We start from the raw sequence: 19,926 nt of genomic DNA, 5'->3' as shown, positions 1-19,926 counted from the left end.
GTCGGGAACTGGGCCAGTTGGGAGCGGAGGATCGCTGGGCGGGCTTCTGGCAATGGGCCCCTAGCCGCACGGAGTGCTCCGTGAAAACGCCGATTCTCGGGTCCCGGAGAACTGCCGGGCCCAATTTTGGCGCAAAAGTTGATTCTCTGCCCCCGCGCCAAACGCGATTTCGGCGCAGGGCTGCCGAGAATCCAGCCTCTTGTTTCTAATGGGGATGGATGGACCTATAATGTGATACTACCAATATCACTCCAGCCAGGCTAAGGATGGCTGATGAGGGAATAAATATCACACTGACGTAATGGGGGTGCACGTGAGGTGTTTGGTCGGCCTGGCAGGAGCTTTGCTCTGCATCTGATTGTGCTATGCGGAATGATACCATTGGAAGCGTGAAATGGAGGATTTCCCCAGCATTGGCTTCCCTCACCATGATCTGCATAAAAACATTATTTTAATATTACTGTCTTCGATTATGTGTTGACACTCCAACGAAAACATTGACACTTACCTCAACATGGAAAGAACCATACACTCGGCATCATAATGGACTGAATACCATAGTATTTATACAAATTTGAAAATGTTTCCTCTATTAGAGATTCATTCCCTAGAATAGCAAGGCACTTGTTCCAGTGACAAGTACCGTTATTAAGGATTGTGCAAATTAGGACATGAACAAGACTGTGATAGTTATTGATTGTTTAATTAGGCTATAAATGCAGATCAAAAAGAACCATGGAGGCTAACCTATAATGCTGAATATTGTTTTATGTATAAAATTGCCAATATTCTGTGGCTTATATTACCTGTACCAATTTTGGGTGTATTCTTGCCAATTATATATTACATATTTTTCACATATTGTAATCTTGTATTCTCCATGTCAAATTATTCCAGAATTTATATATTTTTGTTACTTGAAAGTTTGGAATAAAAGTAATGTTAATAAAGTTGTTCATTCTCTAATTCAGGTCATATAATTAACACATAAATCTGCACTATCAGTATACTTCTGTTGGTAGCAATGCAAAACCACAATGCAATATTAAAAGATCTGAATTCCAGAGCTGAGGTTAGAGTGACCACCCTTGATAACAAGGCAGCATTTGACCCAGTATGAAATCAAGCAACCCTAGTAATATTTAAGTCAGTGGTAATCAGGAGGGAACTCTCCACTGGCTGGAGTTATACCCAACAGAGAGGAAGATGGTTGTGGTTGTTTGACACTGATCAACTCATTGCATTTCTGCAGGTGTCCTCAGAGCAGTTTCTAGACTCAATCATTGCTTTAACAGTTACCATCACTGAATCCACCACAATCAATTCTGGAAAAAAACGCATTCTTGGGGTTAAAATTAACCAGAAACCTAACCGGATGAACCTCCATGGGAGCTCCTTCCATAACAACATGATTCATGAAAGCACCTTCTTGAGGACAATTATTAATGAGCAATTAACGCTAACCAAATCCTACATATGATTTCTTTTAAATAGCAAAAAGAGCATTATTGGCAAATATTTGGTGGTTTATACGAACATACAAATTAGGAGCAAGTGGCACTCCAGCCTGCTCCACCATTCAATAAGATCATGGCTGATGACACTTCCAGGTGCGGCGATGACCAGCTAAGTCGCACGTTTCGGCAGCTCCCATTGGAACGGACTTTTGGGCTCTTAATAGGAGCCCCAACGGCAATTTAAACGGCCAAAAACACTGCGGTAAACCAGAAGGGAATCCCCCCGGACACGCATGGAAAAGGGAGAGGATAGCGGCCGGATTACGGAGGATCCTCTGGAGCAGCGGCAAGGAAGGGAAGCTCAAAGCAAGATGGCGTCGGAAGGTGGCCGTTTGTTATGGGGCCCGGAGCAACAAGAGTTCCTGCGGCGCTGTGTGGAAGAGCTGAAGAAGGAGCTGTTGGCCCCGATATTACAGGCGATTGAAGGGCTAAAGGAGGAGCAGAGGACCCAAGAGCTGGAGCTTCGGGTCGTGAAGGCAAAGACTGCTGAAAACGAAGATGAAATACAGGGCCTGGTGGTGAAGGCAGAAACGCACGAGGCACAGCACAAAAGGTGTGTGGAGAGGTTGGAAGCACTGGAGAATAATTCGAGGAAGAAGAATTTAAGAATCCTGGGTCTTCCCGAGGGCGCAGAGGGGGCGGACGTCGGGACATATGTGAGCACGATGCTTCACTCGCTAATGGGATCGGAGGCCCCGTTGGGCCCTTTGGAGGTGGAGGGAGCTTATCGAGTTCTGGCGCGAAGACCAAAGGCTGGAGAAATACCTTGAGCTATAGTGGTGAGGTTTCTCCGCTACAATGACAGAGAGACGGTCCTCAGATGGGCGAAGAAAACTCGGAGCTGAGGGTGGGAGAACGCGGTGATCCGCGTATACCAGGATTGGAGTGCGGAGTAGGCGAGAAGGAGGGCAAGTTTCAATCGGGCTAAGGCGGTGCTTCGCAAAAAGAAGGTTCAGTTTGGAATGTTGCAACCTGCGAGATTGTGGGTCACACACCAAGGGAAGCACCACTACTTTGAGACGGCAGAAGAGGCGTGGACATTCATTGTGGACGAGAAGCTGGAATAGTCTGGCGAGAGAAAGAGCTTCTGGGACAAAGTGGTGGGGTGATTATGTGGGGCGAGGAAGGGGGGGGTGATTTTTCAATTTGTTAATTCTGTGATCCTGTAACTTTTCTCTCTTCCCCATGTTGGGGGGGGGGGGGGAATGAGGAACTGTGGGCACCAGCCATTAGGGGTGGGGCCGAGTGGGAAACGCGGGCTTTGTTCCCGCGCTATGGTAATTGTGGCGGGAACAGGGACGCAGGAAGGTGGGGGCCGAGGACAAGGGGGGAAGCCGAGGTCAGCCAGAGTTCGCTGACTTCTGGGAGCAACATGGGGGGTACAACTACGCTAGAGGGGGATCTAGCGGAGGGGGGGGGTTAACTGGGTTGCTGCTGCTAAGGAGAAGGGGGAGCTGTTATGGAATGGGGTGGTCGAGGCGGGAGGGCACCGTCGGGGGGATATACGGGTACGTGGGAACCAGGTGAGGAGCTGGGTTAAAAAAGGGGATGGCTAGTCGACAAGGGGGGGGGGGGGGGTAAAGAGACCCCCAACCCGGCTGATCACGTGGAACGTGAGAGGGCTGAACGGGCCGATTAAAAGGGCACGGGTACTCGCACACCTAAAGAAATTAAAGGCAGATGTGGTTATGTTGCAGGAGACGCATCTGAAACTGATAGACCAGGTCAGACTACGTAAAGGATGGGTGGGGCAGGTGTTTCATTCGGGTTTAGATGCGAAGAATAGGGGGGTGGCTATCTTAATGGGGAAACGGGTACTGTTTGAGGCAAAGACCATAGTGGCGGATAGTGGGGGTAGATATGTGATGGTGAGTGGCAGATTGCAAGGGGAGGCAGTGGTTCTGGTGAACGTATACGCCCCGAACTGGGATGATGCAAATTTTATGAGGCGTATGTTGGGACGTATCCCGGACCTGGAGGCGGGAAAGTTGGTAATGGGGGGAGACTTCAATACGGTGCTTGATCCAGGGCTGGACCGGTCGAGCTCCAGGACCGGGAGGAGGCCGGCAGCGGCCAGGGTGCTCAAGGACTTCATGGAGCAGATGGGAGGGGTAGACCCCTGGAGATTTAGTAGGCCTAGGAGTAAGGAGTTCTCATTTTTCTCCCATGTTCACAAAGTATACTCACGGATAGACTTTTTTGTCTTGGGAAGGGCACTGATTCTGAAGGTGACAGGGACGGAGTATACGGCCATAGCCATTTCGGACCACGCTCCACATTGGGTAGACCTGGAGGTAGGAGAGGAAAAAGAACAGCACCCACTCTGGAGAATGGATATGGGCTTATTGGCGGATGAGGGGGTATGTTTAAGGGTGAGGGGGTGTATCGAAAGGTACTTGGAGCTTAATGACAATGGAGAGGTTCAGGTGGGAGTGGTCTGGGAGGCGTTGAAGGTGGTGGTCAGAGGGGAACTGATATCCATAAGGGCACATAAAGGGAAGCAAGAGGGTAAAGAAAGGGAGCGATTGTTGAAAGAACTTTTGAGGGTGGACAGGCAATATGCAGAGGCACCGGAGGAGGGACTGTACAGGGAAAGACAAAGGTTACATGTGGAATTTGACCTGCTGACCACGGGTAAGTGGAGGAGGGCACAGGGTGTACAGTATAAGTATGGAGAGAAGGCGAGTCGGCTACTGGCCCAACAGTTGAGGAAGAGGGAAGCAGCGAGGGAGATAGGTGGGGTGAGAGATGAGGAGGGAGAGATGGAACGGGGAGCGGAGAGAGTGAACGGGGTGTTCAAGGCATTCTATGAGAGGTTATATAAGGCTCAGCACCCGGAAGGGAAGGAGGGAATGATGTGTTTCCTGGATCAGCTGGAATTCCCGAAGGTGGAGGAGCAAGAGAGGGCGGGACTGGGAGCACAGATTGAGATGGAGGAGGTGGTAAAAGGGATTGGGAGCATGCAGGCAGGGAAGGCCCCAGGACCGGACGGATTCCCGGTGGAATTTTATAGGAAATATATGGACCTACTGGCCCCGCTTTTGACGAGAACCTTTAATGAGGCCAGGGAAAGTGGGCAGTTGCCCCCAACTATGTCGGAGGCGACGATATCGCTCCTTTTGAAGAAGGAAAAAGACCCGCTGCAGTGTGGGTCCTACAGGCCCATGTCCCTTTTAAACGTAGATGCTAAGCTCCTGGCCAAGGTGATGGCGACGAGGATAGAGGACTGTGTCCCGGGGTGGTCCACGAGGATCAAACTGGGTTTGTTAAGGGGAGACAGCTGAACACGAACATACGGAGGTTGCTAGGGGTAATGATGATGCCCCCACCAGAGGGGGAGGCGGAGATAGTGGTGGTGATGGACGCCGAGAAAGCATTCAACAGAGTGGAGTGGGATTATCTGTGGGAGGTGCTGAGGAGATTTGGTTTTGGAGAAGGGTTTATTGGATGGGTACAGCTGCTGTATAGGGCCCCGGTGGCGAGTGTGGTCACGAACAGGCAGAGGTCTGACTACTTCCGTCTTCATAGAGGGATGAGGCAGGGGTGTCCCCTGTCTCCGTTACTGTTTGCATTGGCGATTGAGCCCCTGGCCATAGCACTGAGGGGCTCCAGGAAGTGGAGGGGAGTACTCAGGGGAGGAGAAGAACACCGGGTATCATTGTATGCAGATGATTTATTGCTGTCTGTTGCGGACCCAGTGGAGGGGATGCCTGAGATAATGCAGACACTCAGGAAGTTTGGGGAATTTTCGGGGTACAAATTGAATATGGGGAAGAGTGAGTTGTTTGTGGTGCATCCGGGGGAGCAGAGCAGGGGAATAGATGATTTACCGCTGAGGAAGGTAACAAGAGATTTCCGGTACTTAGGGATTCAGATAGCCAGGAGTTGGGGAACCTTACATAGGCTTAATTTAACAAGATTGGTGGAACAGATGGAGGAGGATTTTAAGAGATGGGACATGGTGCCCCTGTCACTGGTGGGTACGGTGCAGGCGGTCAAAATGGTAGTCCTCCCGAGATTCCTTTTTGTGTTTCAGTGCCTTCCGGTGATGGTCACGAAGGCTTTTTTCAAGAAAATTGAGAAAAGTGTCATGAGTTTTGTGTGGGCTGGGAAGACCCCGAGAGTGAGGAGGGGGTTCTTGCAGCGTAGCAAGGATAGGGGGGGACTGGCACTACCGAGCCTACTGGGCCGCCAATATTTCAATGGTGTGTAAGTGGATGGGAGAAGGGGAGGGAGCGGCGTGGAAGAGATTGGAGATGGCGTCCTGCAAAGGAACCAACCTACAAGCACTGGTGACGGCGCCGTTGCCGTTCTCTCCGACGAAATACACCACAAGTCCAGTGGTGGTGGCAACGCTAAAAATTTGGGGGCAGTGGAGACGACATAAGTGAAGGACGGGAGCCTCGGTGCGGTCCCCGATAAGAAATAATCATAGGTTTGTCCCGGGGAGAATAGATGGGGGATTTGGAGCATGGCAGAGAGCTGGGGTTGTGCAACTGAGAGATCTGTTCGTAGACGGGATGTTTGCGAGTCTGGGAGCGCTGACGGAAAAATATGGGTTGTCCCAAGGGAATGCATTTCGGTACATGCAACTGAGGGCTTTTGCAAGGCAACAGGTGAGGGAATTCCCGCAGCTCCCGACGCAGGAGATTCAAGATAGAGTGATCTCAGGGACATGGGTGGGGGATAGTAGGGTGTCGGATATATACAGGGAAATGAGGGACGAGGGGGAGATCATGGTGGATGAGCTGAAGGGGAAATGGGAAGAAGAGCTGGGGGAAGAGATTGAGGAGGGGCTGTGGGCTGATGCCCTACGTAGGGTAAACTCGTCGTCCTCGTGCGCCAGGCTAAGCCTGATACAATTCAAGGTTTTGCACAGGGCGCATATGACCGGAGCAAGGCTCAGTAAATTTTTCGGGGTAGAGGATAGGTGTGGAAGATGCTCGAGAAGCCCAGCAAACCACACCCACATGTTTTGGTCATGCCCGGCACTGTAGGGGTTCTGGGTGGGGGTGGCAAAGGTGCTTTCGGAGGTGGTGGGGGTCTGGGTCGAGCCAGGCTGGGGGTTGGCTATATTCGGGGTTGCAGAAGAGCCGGGAGTGCAGGAGGCGAAAGAGGCTGATGTCTTGGCCTTTGCGTCCCTAGTAGCCCGGCGAAGGATATTGCTTATGTGGAAGGAAGCCAAACCCCCGGGCGTGGAGACCTGGATAAATGACATGGCAGGGTTTATAAAACTAGAACGGATAAAGTTCACACTAAGGGGTTCGGCTCAAGGGTTTACCAGGCGGTGGCAACCGTTCATTGACTACCTCGCAGAACGATAAAGGAAATGGGAAGGTAACAGCAGCAACCCGGGGGGAGGGGGGGGGTCCTCAGGGGTGTTTTTGTATAGATATTTGCACTAGGTTATGTATATTGGATTGTTTGATTTTATTTTTGGAGAGTTATTATTTTTGTTATGGCAGTTGCCATTTAGTTTATATATTATTTATTTATTTGTTAAAACGGTCACTGTTATTTAAATTGTTTTATTGTTGTAAAAAGGAAAACCTTTGTATTGTTTTGTTTGGCCGAAAAATTTGAATAAAATATATATATTTTTTAAAAGATCATGGCTGATCTGATTGTAACCCCCCCAACCCCACACTCCACCTACCCTGGATAACCTTTCACCCCCTTGTTAATCAAGAATGTATCACAATATTCAAAAACTCTACTTCCACTGCCTTTTGAAGAAGGGTCCAAAGACGCATGACCCTCGAAGAGATAACGTTTATTTTTCAGCAATGATTCTCCAACAATAGGAAACATCCTCTCCACATCCACCCTGTCACTACCCCCAGGACCTTAAAGGTTTCTATCAAGTAGCCTCTTACTCAAACCCAACCTTTCCTCATAAGACAATCCGCCTATTCTTAGTAAACCTTCTCTGAACAGCTAATGCATTTACATATTTCCTTAAATACTAATACTGTTCACAACACTCCAGATGTGGCCCTGTACAACTGAAGCATAATCTCCCTACTTTTGTAATCAATTCCCCCCACCACCACTATAAATATTCTCTTTGCTTTCTGAATTACTTGCTGTACCTGTATGCGAGCCTATGATTCATACATTAGGACACCCTGAAATCTCAGATCTCTAAAATCTCTCACCACTTGAATAATATGGTTCTCTTTTATTCTTACTGCTAAAATTGATAATTGCACACATTATACTCCATTTGCCAACTTCCTGTCCACTAATTTAACCCATCTTTGTCCCTTTGTTGCATCCTTATATCCTCTTCATAATTTACTTTCCTACCTATCTTTGTGTCATCAGAAAATTTAGCAACCATACTTTCAGTCCCTTCACCAAGTCATTTATATGATGTAAGGGTCCTTCCTGTTTATTCCCTTATTTCACCTTTCTTTTATTTTGCCATTATCATTTTTGATCCATGGATAATTAATGGACATGTAGGACTTCCGGTTGCGGCGATGCGGAGCTAAGCCGCACGTTTCGGCAGCTCCCGCGATTACGGACTTTCGGGCTCTCCAGAGGAGCCCCAACGGAAATTTTTCAAAGACGTCCCGTGTGGGAAGGTGAGAGCAAGGTCCCTCTTCACTGGATATGGAACGGCCAAGAAGTGGAACGGCTAAAAAAGCGGCGTTGGAGCAGCGAGGGAAGAAATACAAGATGGCGGCGGCCGGGGATAAAGTGGAATGCGGGCCGGAGCTGCAAGAGTTTATCAAGCGCTGTTTTGAGGAGCTGCGGAAAGAGATGCTGGCGCCTATGCTGTCGGCGATCGAAGGATTAGGGATGACCCAGAAGGCCCACGAGGTAAAGATCCAGGAGGTGCAGAAAAAAGTCGATGAGAACGAGGATGAGATCTTGGGCCTGGCGGTGAAGTTGGAGAGGCACGAGGCGCTGCACAAAAGGTGGGCGGAAAGATTCGAAGACCTGGAGAACAGGTCGAGGAGAAAGAATCTTCGGATCCTGGGTCTCCCTGAAGGAGTGGAGGGGGCCGATGCCGGGGCATATGCGAGCATGATGCTTGAGTCACTGACGGGTGCAGAGGCCCCTCCGAGGCCCTCTGGAGCTGGATGGGGCACATCGGGTGCTGGCAAGGAAGCCCAAGGCCAACGAGCCGCCAAGGGCGATTGTGGTGAGGTTTCACCGTTTCACGGACAGAGAGAGGGTCTTGAGATGGGCCAAGAAAGAGCGGAGCAGCAGCTGGGAGAATGCGGAGATCCGAATCTACCCGGGCTGGAGCACGGAGGTGGCAAAGAAGAGACCGGGCCAAGGCGGTGCTGCATCGGAAGGGAGTGAGATTCGGAATGCTGCAGCCAGCGCGATTGTGGGTCACATTCCAGGATCAACATCACTACTTTGAAACGCCTGAGGAGGCTTGGACCTTTATCCAAACTGAAAAGTTGGACTCAAACTGAGGGTTATGGGGGTGGGGGGGGGATGTTGGATGTTTGTTGTACACAGGGTTTTTTTTTTAAATAATATTTTATTGAAAATTTTTGGTCAACCAACACAGTACATTGTGCATCTTTTACACAACATTGTAACAATACAGATAATAATGACCTTTTTAAATTTAAACAAAAACAACAACAAATAAATAAATATTAAATAACAAAAAAATAAATAAATAAATAAATAAATAAAAGCTAGCCCTAATTGGCAACTGCCTTGTCTCAGGCCACACCCCCCCCCCCCACCCCCATCCCTCCCCCCCCCCCCCCCCCCCAAGTCCTGGGCCGCTGCTGCTGCCTTCTTTGTTCTCCCCTATCTATCTTTCCGCAAGATATTCGACGAACGGTTGCCACCGCCTAGTAAACCCTTGAGCCGACCCCCTTAGGACGAACTTAATCCGCTCCAACTTTATGAACCCCGCCATATCATTTATCCAGGTCTCCACCCCCGGGGGCTTGGCTTCTTTCCACATTAGCAATATTCTGCGCCGGGCTACTAGGGACGCAAAGGCCAAAACATCGGCCTCTTTCGCCTCCTGCACTCCCGGCTCTTGTGCAACCCCAAATATAGCCAACCCCCAGCTTGGTTCGACCCGGACTCCTACTACTTTCGAAAGCACCTTTGTCACCCCCATCCAAAACCCCTGTAGTGCCGGGCATGACCAAAACATATGGGTATGATTCGCTGGGCTTCTCGAGCACCTCGCACACCTATCCTCCACCCCAAAAAATTTACTGAGCCGTGTTCCAGTCATATGTGCCCTGTGTAATACCTTGAACTGAATCAGGCTTAGCCTGGCGCACGAGGACGACGAGTTTACCCTGTTTAGGGCATCTGCCCACATCCCCTCCTCAATCTCCTCCCCTAGCTCTTCTTCCCATTTCCCTTTTAGTTCGTCCATCATAGTCTCCCCTTCGTCTCTCATTTCCCTATATATATCCGACACCTTACCGTCCCCCACCCATTTCTTTGAGATGACTCTGTCCTGCACCTCTTGTGTCGGGAGCTGCGGGAATTCCCTCACCTGTTGCCTCGCAAAAGCCCTCAATTGCATGTACCTGAATGCATTCCCTTGGGGCAACCCATATTTCTCGGTCAGCGCTCCCAGACTCGCAAACTTCCCATCCACAAATAGATCTTTCAATTGCGTTATACCTGCTCTTTGCCACATTCCATATCCCCCATCCATTCCCCCCGGGGCAAACCTATGGTTGTTTCTTATCGGGGACCCCCCCAGTGCTCCGGTCTTTCCCCTATGTCGTCTCCACTGTCCCCAAATCTTCAGTGTAGCTACCACCACCGGACTCGTGGTATAGTTCCTTGGTGAGAACGGCAATGGGGCTGTCACCATAGCCTGCAGGCTGGTCCCCCTACAGGACGCCCTCTCTAATCTCTTCCACGCCGCTCCTTCCTCCTCTCCCATCCACTTACTCACCATTGAAATATTAGCGGCCCAATAATACTCACTTAGGCTCGGTAGTGCCAGCCCCCCCCTATCCCTACTACGCTGTAAGAATCCCTTCCTCACTCTCGGAGTCTTCTCGGCCCAAACAAAACCCATGATACTCTTTTCTATCCTTTTGAAAAAACCCTTCGTGATCACCACCGGGAGACACTGAAACACAAAGAGGAATCTCGGGAGGACCACCATCTTAACCGCCTGCACCCTCCCTGCCATTGACAATGCTACCATATCCCATCTCTTGAAATCTTCCTCCATCTGTTCCACCAACCGCGTCAAATTTAGCCTGTGCAATGTGCCCCAATTCTTAGCTATCTGGATCCCCAGGTAACGAAAGTCTCTTGTTACCTTCCTCAACGGTAGGTCTTCTATTTCCCTACTCTTCTCCCCTGGATGCACCACAAACAGCTCACTCTTCCCCATGTTCAATTTATACCCTGAAAAATCCCCAAACTCCCCAAGTATCCACATTATTTCTGGCATCCCCTCCGCTGGATCCGCCACATATAGTAGCAGATCATCCGCATATAAAGATACCCGGTGTTCTTCTCCTCCCCTAAGTATTCCCCTCCATCCCTTGGAACCTCTCAGCGCTATCGCCAGGGGCTCAATCGCCAGTGCAAACAGTAATGGGGACAGAGGACATCCCTGCCTTGTGCGAGTACTCGTGCCCTCTTTATCGGCCCGTTAAGCCCCCTCACGTTCCACGTGATCAGCCGAGTTGGGGGGCTTCCCACCCCCCCCCCCCTTGCCGGTTAGCCATCATCTTTTTCCAGCTTCTCGCCCAGTTCCCACGCAGCTGTATTTCTCCCAGACGGTGCCCCCCCGCCCATCCTTTCCCGTACCCACTCCCCCCTTTCCCCAGCAGCAGCAACCCAGTAATTCCCCCCTCCCCCCCCCGCTAGACCCCCCGCTAGCGTAATTACTCCCCCCATGTTGCTCCCAGAAGTCAGCAAACTCTGGCTGACCTCGGCTTCCCCCCGTGATCACGGCTCGCCCCGTGCGGCGCCCCCTCCTTCCTGCTTCTCTATTCCCGCCATAATTATCATAGCACGGGAACCAAGCCCGCGCCTCTCCCTCGGCCCCGCCTCCCATGGCCAACGCCCCATCTCTTCTCCCTCCCCACCTCCCCCCATCACCACCTGTGGGAGAAAGAAAAGTTACCATACCGCAGGATTAATCATACAATCCCTCTTCGCCCCCCCCCCCACTCGTCCCACCACTTTGTCCAAACGTTCATTTTCGTAGTCCAATCATTCCAATTTTTCTTCTACAATAAAAGTCCACGCTTCATCCGCCGTCTCAAAGTAGTGGTGCCTCCCTTGATATGTGACCCACAGTCTTGCCGGTTGCAGCATTCCAAACTTTATCTTTTTTTTGTGAAGTACCGCTTTGGCCCGATTAAAGCTCGCCCTCCTTCTCGCCACCTCCGCACTCCAATCTTGATAGACGCGGATCACCGCGTTCTCCCATTTACTACACCGAGTTTTCTTCGCTCATCTAAGGACCATTTCTCTATCCTTAAAACGGAGAAATCTCACCACTATGGCTCTGGGAGCTTCTCCTGCTCTCGATCCTCGCACCATAACTCGGTATGCTCCCTCCACCTCCAACGGACCCGTCGGGGCCTCCACTCCCATTAACGAGTGCAGCATCGTGCTCACATATGCCCCGACGTCCGCCCCCTCCACACCTTCAGGAAGGCCAAGAATCCTCAAGTTGTTCCTCCTTGCGTTGTTTTCCAGTGCCTCCAACCTCTCCACAGATCGTTTCTGGTGTGCCTCCTGTATCTCCGACTTCACCACCAGGCCCTGTATATCGTTTTCATTCTCTGCTGCTTTCGCCTTCACGACCCGAAGCTCCTGCTCCTGGGTCTTTTGTTCCTCTTTCAGCCCTTCAATCGCCTGTAATATCGGGGCCAACAACTCTTTCTTCATTTCCTTTTTTATCTCCTCCACGCAGCGTTTCAAAAACTCTTGTTGTTCAGGGCCCCATATGAAACTGCCACCTTCCGACGCCATCTTGGTTTCTGCTTGCCTTCCTTGCCGTTGTTCCAAAGGATCCGCTGCAATCCGGCCACTTTCCTCTCCTTTTTCCATCCGTGTCCAGGGGGAACACCCTTCTGGTTTACCGCACGGTGTTTTCAGCCGTTAAAATTGCCGTTGGGGCTCCTATCAAGAGCCCAAAAGTCCGTTTCACAGGGAGCTGCCGAAACGTGCAACTCAGCTGGTCATCGCCGCACCCGGAAGTCTCGTACACAGGGTTTTAATCACGTGCAGGAAATGTTCCACGGGTTGGGTGATGGATGGGGATGGGGAAAGGGATCGGGTGAGAAGACTGTGCGAGAAGGTGTGCGCCGGTGCTGGAGGGAGGGGTGGCTCGGGGTTGGGGGAAATGAGACAAGGCCGTGACAGGAGCTGCGTCAGAGGGGCCGGGGCAGGCTCAGGAAAGCGTGGGCTTTTTCCCGCGCTAGGGAGGGACGGGGGGGAGTTGGGGGGGGGGGGGGGGAGTGGAGGAGCGCACACTGATTGTTGGGGAGGGGAGATTCCCACACGGGGGGGGTCAATGGGACGACAGGGGTAGCTGGGGTCAGCAGGAGTCAGCTGACTTACGGGAGTGTTATGGGGGGAGCAAAAGAGCTAGACTCGGGTCTAGCGGGGCGGGGGGGGGGGGGGGGGGGGGAAATAGGGTTGTTGCTGCACTGGCCGAGGGGGAATTGGACACAGAAGAGGTGGTCGGGGCGGGGGTCCCCCGTCTGGGGGACTGGAGGGTGAGGGCGGCGCGGGCACGGGACTGACCGAGAAAAGGTGATCCGGCTGATAACATCGAATGTGAGGGGCCTGAATGGGCCGGTAAAAAGGGCCCGAGTGTTCGCGCACTTAAAGGGACTGAAGGCAGACGTGGTCAAGCTCCAGGAGACACATTTGAAGGTGGCAGACCAGGTCAGGTTAAGAAAGGGATGGGCAGGACAGGTATTCCATTCGGGGCTGGATGCGAAGAACAGAGGGGTGGCAATATTGGTGGGGAAGCGGGTGTTTGAGGCCAAGAATATTGTAGTGGACAATGGAGGTCGATACGTGATGGTGAGTGGTAGGTTGCAGGGATGTGGGTGGTATTGGTAAATGTACGCCCCGAACTGGGACGATGCTGGATTCATGAAGCGTATGTTGGGGCGCATTCAGGATTTGGAGGTAGGAAGCTTGATAATGGGTGGGGATTTCAACACGGTGTTGGACCCAGCACTGGATCACTCCAGATCTAGGACTGGAAAGAGGCCGGCTGCGGCCAAGGTGCTTAGGGGGTTTATGGACCAGATGGGGGGGAGTGGATCCGTGGAGGTTTGCCAGGCTGCAGGCCAGGGAATTTTCTTTTTTCTCCCACGTGCACAAAGCCTACTCCTGGATAGATTTTTTTGTTCTGGGCAGGGCGCTGACCCCGAAAGTGGAGGGAACGGAGTATTCGGCCATAGCCATTTCAGATCACGCCCCGCACTGGCTGGAACTGGAGTTGGGAGAGGAGAGGGACCAACGCCCGTTGTAGCGGTTCGATGTGGGACTGCTGGCAGATGAGGCGGGTGAAGGGGTGCATTGAAAGGTACTTGGAGGCCAACGACAACAGGGAGGTGCAGGTGGGGGTAGTATGGGAGGCGCTGAAGGCGGTGGTCAGGGGAGAGTTAATCTCCATCAGGGCTCATAGGGAGAAGAGAGAGGGCAGGGAAAGGGAGAGGTTAGTGGGGGAGATTTTAAGAGTGGACAGGAGATACGCAGAGGCCCCTGAAGAGGGACTACTTAGGGAAAGGCGAAATCTCCAGACGGAGTTCGACCTGTTGACCACAGGGAAGGCAGAGGCACAGTGGAGGAAAGCGCAGGGGGCGACGTATGAGTATGGGGAGAAGGCGAGCCGGATGCTGGCACACCAGCTCCGTAAGAGGATGGCAGCGAGGGAGATAGGTGGAGTCAAGGATGGAAGGGGAGCTACGGTGTGGAGTGCGATGAAAGTAAATGAGGCATTCAAGGCCTTCTATGAGGAGCTTTACAGATCCCAGCCCCCAGCGGGGGAAGAGGGGATGCAATGATTCTTGGACCAACTGAGGTTCCTGAGGGTGGAGGAGCAGGAGGTGGCTGGTTTGGGGGCACCAATTGGGTTGGAGGAGCTGATTAAAGGTCTGGGGAGTATGCAGGCAGGGAAGACCCCGGGACCGGATGGGTTCCCGGTTGAGTTCTATAGAAAGTACGTAGACCTGTTAGTCCCGTTGCTGGTGAGGACTTTTAATGAGGCAAGGGAGGGAGGGACCCTGCCCCCGACAATGTCTGAGGCGACGATCTCTTTGATCCTGAAGCGGGATAAGGACCCACTGCAATGTGGGTCGTACAGGCCGATCTCGCTCCTCAACGTGGATGCTAAGTTGCTGGCAAAAATGCTGGCTACGAGGATCGAGGACTGTGTCCCGGGGGTGATTCACGAGGACCAGACGGGATTTGTAAAGGGCAGGCAGCTAAACACCAATGTGCGGCGGCTCCTAAATGTGATAATGATGCCATCAGTGGATGGAGAGGCGGAGATAGTGGCGGCTATGGACGCGGAGAAGGCCTTTGACCGAGTAGAGTGGGAGTACCGCTGGGAAGTGCTGCGGAGGTTTGGGTTCGGGGGAGGGTTTATTAGCTGGGTTAAGCTCCTATATAGTGCCCCAGTGGCGAGTGTGGTTACGAATCGGCGGAGGTCGGAGTATTTTCGGCTATCGAGGGACGAGGCAGGGGTGCCCCCTGTCCCCCCTGTTGTTTGCATTAGCAATTGAACCCTTGGCCATGTCATTAAGGGAGTCTAGGAAATGGAAGGGGGTGGTCTGAGGGGGAGAGGAGCATTGAGTGTCGCTTTACGCAGACGACCTGTTGTATGTGGCGGATCCAGTGGAGGGGATGGTGGAGGTCATGCAGACTCTAAGGGAGTTTGGGGATTTTTCGGGCTATAAGCTCAATGTAGGGAAGAGTGAGCTCTTTGTAGTACAGTCAGGAGACCAGGAAAGGGGGATAGACGATCTACCGTTGAGGAGGGCGGAAAGGAGCTTTCGGTATTTGGGGCTCCAAATAGCTAGGAGTTGGGGGGCCCTACATAAACTTAATTTGACGAGGCTGGTGGAGCAGATGGAGGAGGACTTCAAATGATGGGACATGTTGCCGCTCTCGCTAGTGGGTAGAGTGCAGCAGGTCAAAATGGTGGGCCTCCCAAGGTTTCTTTTTGTGTTCCAGTGCCTTCCAATCGTGATCACCAAGGCCTTTTTTAAGAGGGTAGGCAGGAGCATTATGGGGTTTGTGTGGGCGAAAAAGACCCTGAGGGGGTTTCTGGAGCGCAGTAGGGACAGAGGAGGGTTGGCGTTGCCGAATCTGGGTGGCTACTACTGGGCAGCCAATGTGGCGATGATCCGTAAGTGGGTGATGGAGGGAGAGGGGGCGGCATGGAAGTGGTTGGAGATGGCGTCCTGCAAAGGAACGAGCCTGGGGGCGCTGGTGACAGCACCGCTGCCGCTCTCGCCGACAAGGTACACCACGAGTCCGGTGGTGGCGGCAACGCTAAAGGTCTGGGGCCAGTGGAGACGGCACCGGGGTGCAATGGGAGCCTCGGTGTGGTCCCCGATCAGGGGTAACCATCGGTTTGTCCCAGGGAGGATGGACGGGGGGTTTCAGAGCTGGTATCGGGCAGGGATTAGAAGAATGGGGGACCTGTTCATTGATGGGACGTTTGCGAGCCACGGACACTGGAGGAGAAGATTGGGCTACCCCCGGGAAATGCTTTCAGGTCCATGCAAGTGAGGGCGTTTGTGAGGCGACAGGTGAGGGAATTCCCGTTGCTCCCGGCACAGGAGATTCAAAACAGTGTGATTTCGGGTGTATGGGTCGGAGAGGGCAAGGTGTCGGCGATATACCAGGAGATGAAAGAAGAGGGGGAGGCTTTGGTAGAGGAGCTGAAGGGTAAATGGGAGGAGGAGTTGGGGGAGGAGATTGAGGAGGGGCTATGGGCTGATGCCCTAAGTAGGGTTATTTCCTCTTCCTCGTGTGCCAGGCTTAGCCTGATACAATTTAAGGTGGTTCATAGAACGCATATGATGGGGGCGAGGCTGAGTAGGTTCTTTGGGGTGGAGGACAGATGTGGGAGGTGCTCAGGAAGTCCTGCAAACCATGTCCATATGTTTTGGTCATGCCCGGCACTGGAGGGGTTCTGGGGGGGAGTGGCGGGAACAGTATCTAAGGTGGCGAAAGTCCGGGTCAAGCCAATCTGGGGGCTAGCACTATTTGGAGTAGTGGACGAGCCGGGAGTGCAGGAGGCGAAAGAGGCTGGCATTCTGGCCTTTGCGTCCCTAGTAGCCCGGTGAAGGATCTTGCTAATGTGGAAGGAGGCGAAGCCCCCGAGCGTGGAGGCCTGGATAAATGATATGGCAGGGTTTATCAAGTTGGAGAGGATAAAAAGTTTGCCTTGAGAGGGTCTGCGCAGGGGTTCTACAGGCGGTGGCAACCGTTCCTAGACTATCTCGCGAAGCGTTAGATGAAGTTCGGTCAGCAGCAGCAGCAACCCGGGGGGGGGGCGGGGGGATATCTTTCGGGGGGGGTGGGGGGAGGAGGGGGAAGGGGGGTTTATTTGGGGGGCATTTGAGCAAGAAAATACATGAATGATCCGGAAAACTGACATGTACGGGAGGAATCCAATGTACAAAGCTCTGTATCATATCGATTTACCATGTTCATATCTTGCTCTGTGAGCTTTCTTTCTTTTTGTTACGGGGGGGGTTGTTTGTAAGGGTGAAAAATTTTGTTAAAAATGTCTTAATAAATATATATATTTTTAAAAAAATTAATGGACATGTATGTTTAAGTCAAGCAGCAGAGCGAATGAGGAATTCAGAAGTTACAGGAAAGAACACTGCTAATTTGAACAGGGGCTTCAGGCATTTCGTCACCAGAAAGAGAGAGGTGGGGTGGGACTCGGTTTGATTCATTGGCTGGTGTAATCTGTCTGGTAATAGTGGATACAGTGGGATGGTTCTCAGAGACCTGAGGGAGCAGTTGAGTCCTAGACACAGAAAGACAAGGACCTGCTTTCTGTCTGCCTCCAGAAATGCTGTGAGTGCTGTACTTCTGAAGCTGCAGAGAATCTAAATGAATAAATCTACAGGAAAATCATTACAGGCTGCAAACAACAGCAGGTGTGATGACTGGAAGACTTCAGGAAAAGTGGATTATAAAGGAATCGGGCAATTTAAGGGTTAAAAGCCTGAGGTTAGAATGTGTTTAATTTGGCAGCATGGTTGCACAGTGGTTAGCACTGCTGTCTCGTCTACGACTCTGGTTCGATCCCAGCCTCAGTTCACTGTCCGTGTGAAGTTTGCACATTCTCCTCATGTCTGCATGGGTCTCATCCCCACAATCCAAAGATGCACAGGGTAGGTGGATTGGCCACTCAAAATTACCCCTTAATTGGGTACTTTAAATTTATTTTAAAAAAGAACGTGTTTGACTGCATAGGTCAGTTTTTTTAATACTTCTGTTCTGCAGGGCCTGGGTGTTTTAGCAGCCAGGAGGTGAAATTGATGGAAGGAACGTGTTTTTCAGTCTGGGCTAATGTATAGGTGTTTGCCTGGGGAAGAACTTGGGGAGTTAATATGCTTTCAGTCCCTGGAAAGTTAATTTGTTTTTTAGCTTGGGAGGTGAGGTCATTGCTGGGTGGAGCCACGGGGGCAGAGAGACATTTTGAAAGCATTGGAGACACAGGTTTTTGGAGAAAGGCTTTTGGAAGTGAAGTCTGATCTGGCTGCCCTTATTATTTGTTAGACCACAAATAAAGTCTGTTTTCTTCCCCAGTAGGTGTTTTTAAAAACAAAGCAGTCTTATTTGAAGACAAGGAAGAGGCTGAAAGAACCCATTTGAAGCAGCTATTTGAAGGTATTCAGCCAGAGTCTGAAGGTGTTCAAACCAAAGCCAGAAGCAGTTCACTAAAGCAAGTATTACTATATGTCCTGCTGCATTTTAAGATGGATTGAGAGTTGTATGTTTATTTTCTTGTTTAATGGGGAATTTAGTAGTGTTGAGGGGTCATTGTAAGCTGTTCTTTTCGGGTGTGGTTAAAAGTTAATATTGTATTTATAATAAAGTTTTGATTTAGAAATACCAAAACCCTATTTTTTTCAACCAATCACTCCTGGAACAAATCATTATTTCTGCACAGTCTTAGTAAATAAACTAAATTATTGGAATTTCTGTCCAGTGACCTAGCCACTGTTGGGATTGTAATACAGGACCCTCTTTCTCTCTTCATAAAGGCTGTGAGTGCTGTATTTCTGAAACTACAGAGACCCAAACAAATCTAGTTAAAGCTTTGAACTGCAAGCAAAGTTTGAAGAGGAGTAAGGTGCTAAAAACCACCATCTGGACTTCTGGTAGCGGCGATTCAGTCAGCGGTAGTGTACAAGGCGGCTCTCGTTCAGCCACGCGCTTTTGGCCTTGGTCACCCGATTATCGGATGTAATTTTTTTTTTAGAAAAGCAAGGCAACTTTGCCCTTCCCGTCTCTCCTCTGATGCGGAATGCCTGCAAGGGATAAAACCAGGCAGAAGGCACTTAAATCACCTCACCTGTAAAGGTAGCACCTCATGGTGAGGGGAAGAAAAACAGGGTGGAGCTCTCCGGATCGTCGACACCTATCCAGGAGCCAACGGAGAAATTGATAGAATTGCTTGTGAGTGAGTTCCATATATAAAGGCAGTTGATGGTGGAAGATGTTTCTCGAACAATTGAGGAAGCGGTGGCTCCCCCTTCGGTCCACCTTGGAGAGGGAGGAGCAGCGGATGGAGGCACAAGGCACGAAGATCCGTGAGATGGAAGAGGCAGTCTCGGATCATAGCGACTGGATTGCTGCGTTGGAGGCTGAGGTTAAGTTGATGGCAGAGACCCAAAATGTTTTAACAGCCAAGGCTGAAGGCCAGGAGAACAGGCCTCGGTGCCAAAATCTGTAAATTGTAGGGCTACCGGAGGGCATCAAAGGCTCGAATGCCACAGAATTTGTGGCAAAGATGCTTGATAAATTAATGGGGTAAGGGGTCTTTGCTAACCCTCCCAAGGTGGACTGGGCCCACCGGTCACTATGACAGAAATCAAAATCCGGTAATCCACCACGAGCAGTTATAGTTCACCTTCATAGATTTCTCGATAAAGAACAGATCTTGAAATGGGCGAAGGCCACGAAGGAAAGCTATTGGAAAGGGTAAATTGTTCGAATTTACCAGGACATTGGGGCAAAACTGGCAAAGCGACAAGCTGGGTTCAACAAGGCCAAGGCGGCGCTTTACGAAAAAGTGGTGCAATTTGGAATGGTGTACTCAGCTCGACTGTGGGTCACGTTTAAAAACAAGGACCATTACTTTTTAAAAAAATAATTTTTATTAAAGGTTTTCATAAAATACCAATAACAAAATGAAAAAGGAACCCAA

Source organism: Scyliorhinus torazame, chromosome 13 (assembly GCF_047496885.1).
Source record: "Scyliorhinus torazame isolate Kashiwa2021f chromosome 13, sScyTor2.1, whole genome shotgun sequence".
Classification (NCBI taxonomy): Eukaryota; Metazoa; Chordata; class Chondrichthyes; order Carcharhiniformes; family Scyliorhinidae; genus Scyliorhinus; species Scyliorhinus torazame.
This window is presented reverse-complemented; position numbering follows the sequence as displayed.